This window comes from Palaemon carinicauda, chromosome 40, assembly GCF_036898095.1.
Source record: "Palaemon carinicauda isolate YSFRI2023 chromosome 40, ASM3689809v2, whole genome shotgun sequence".
NCBI classification, from domain to species: domain Eukaryota; kingdom Metazoa; phylum Arthropoda; class Malacostraca; order Decapoda; family Palaemonidae; genus Palaemon; species Palaemon carinicauda.
This window is the reverse complement of record NC_090764.1, coordinates 30516146-30518645: the sequence shown is the minus strand read 5'-3', so window position 1 is coordinate 30518645 and position 2500 is coordinate 30516146. Positions and strand designations below refer to the sequence as shown.

At 33.0% G+C, this 2500-nt stretch overlaps 1 long non-coding RNA gene across 1 annotated transcript in view; it reads right to left on the bottom strand.

Annotated features, from left to right (window-relative positions):
• Positions 1–2500, bottom strand: part of LOC137631734 (uncharacterized) — a 567201-nt gene that overhangs the window by 291513 nt on the left and 273188 nt on the right. The gene's annotated exons all lie outside the window — the stretch shown is intronic.

The window sequence follows — 2500 nt, the reverse complement described above, 5'->3', positions numbered from 1 at the left end:
ATGGTTTAAATTGTATTCCTTTTCAGTTTGAAGCATAAACTTTCTGAGCAATATCTCTTAGCTGAGTAGATATTCAAAGTCAAATCTTATCTGTTACTTTTCCAAAGGAGATAGACCTACTTCTCCAAATAAGCACGGCTACAATCATCACCTGAACTAGGGTTTTACCTTTTAGTCGGTATTTTAGCGCATGAGAGGGGATACCCATAAATTTAACTTACAACTGCAGTTCCAGAGAAATAGTTAACGAACTTGTGTTTTCATAATAATATTTTTTATTCTTATTACAATGAACATCCCATTTCAGATAAAGAGAACATTAATAGTTCTATAGATACATTTTCACCTAACTTTCGTTATGTTTTCCCTTGATCGTGGAACAAGACTAACATCAAAATAGCTTAGTATATTGTTTCAATAAGCTAAGGTACAGACTTACATGGGAAAGGGAATATGCTATAGTCCCAAGGCTCCCAATGAGCTTAACCTTAGATTTTTAACCACAAAATTATTTAATGAGAGTTCATTTCGACTGATGCACATTAATTCTAGATTGCTATCGGCGAATTCTTAAAATATCATCATAAAGTTTCCAACGATGTAAGACGAAATATGCCTTATCATTATGTCATATCAAGGAAACGTCACATTTTCCCACTATGTATTGCCCATAAGGGAATAAATATCTGTTGATTTGTTTTTTGTTAGTAAATTATTGCTTACAGTTGAAGTGACTCATAAATTTTACTTTAATATTTGGGGAACATTTTTTCTAGTGGATATTTTTTTTTTTACAATTTGAGTAACAAAAATAAAAAATCAATATAAGTAAAAAAATGAGAAAAATATGAAAAAAGAAAAAAAATATGAACTGCTAAAGGAACGTGATACTTGCAGGAATCTTAATATAGCGCTCAAATGAATTACGGCTACCTTTCCAAATATCTTATCCTAAAAAGGAAAACACTATCTTAAGGAACAATTATCATTTGAATAAAGTAACTAATTGAAAAATATCAATCAGATCACTTGGCAAGGTAGCAGCCGCTGTCTGTGAAAGCAGAGATTTAAATAAGAACAGTTTAAAAAAAAAAATATCTTATGTACGCAAATATTTTTTTCTAGTGTTTTCCTATACAATTATTTGAAGAGAAAATAGTCTTCAGGTATCCGAATCTAAAGTTTTATGATGACCATTTCTTTTTTACGACTAGACTCATATGAAAGCTGTAGTGAATATAGGAATTCGTGAAGGAAAGTGAAATTATCTTTCCTTGTTTTCCAGCAATTATCACATAAAAATCGTGGAGACGAAGCTAAACCTGATTTAATTAAACCAATCGAGATTATTAGTATTCTTTATTGCACTGTCTCATTAGGTTGTGTGAAGAAATAATTTTTTTCTCCTCTCTCCTCTCTCTCTCTCTCTCTCGACTCTCTCTCTCTCTCTTCTCATCCTCTCTCCTGCTCTCTCTCTCTCTCTCTCTCTCTCTCTCTTAATGCATTTGTCATTAAATACGTTTGTCTCCATTTACGTGTTGAATGTGTTTAATATGTAAACAATAGGATGATGTGAGAGTGACATCTAAAAATTGTTGAAAGACGCAGCTGTTATGCAAGCTAAAGCCATCATCCTTAAGCGTTTTTTATGTAGCTCTCTTTCCTTCAATCTCTTATGTCCTTGAAGAAGACCATAATTTCATGAAGAGCTCCTGAACCGTCATATCTTTTTCCAAGAGGCACTTAGCTTGGGAGCCGGGGTAGGGTGAATGGAATTGAGGGGAGGACCGCATGATGGAGACTCTCTTCAAGGGATTCAAGGGTTCAGCTTTATCTGCTTGACTCGAATGGCACCCAAAAGGGACCATTATTGAAAATAAAACGGAATGTGTTCCATAGTCAGATTTTATCATTCTGGCAGAATTATGGACATTCTTTTATTGCAGACATTTTCTAGTGCACTGCGTGACAAAGGTCTCCAGACATGTCAATTCGTGTTTGGGGTTTGGCCAGTTTTCAGCAGCACGCTGGTCAGTGTTGATTGTTGAAGGTGGGAGATTTTCGTCTAAATTTTTAAAACACATCCCTGCTGATCACGGCGATACGCAAACCCTATCACCATGTTGAGGTATCCCATACAGAAAGGGATGGATATATATATATATATATATATATATATAATATATATATATATATATATATATATTATAATATATAAATTGTAGTGTATATATTTTTCCCGGTATATGGATATATGCATATTCATCCGAAACAACTTGTGTATAAAAACTGTAAAATACAGACGAAATAAATAAATGTTAAATCTGCAAACAGTTATCACAGGTTCTTTCTTCAATTTTCGGGAGGTTTATTCAAAACAAAAAGGTTTATTATGTGAAAATATATTTTGAAATTTCGGAATGCATAAAGTTTTCATTTCAATGCAATTTACATGAATAAAGAAACAAAAGATGGTAGAGAGTAAGACCCACGATGTCAT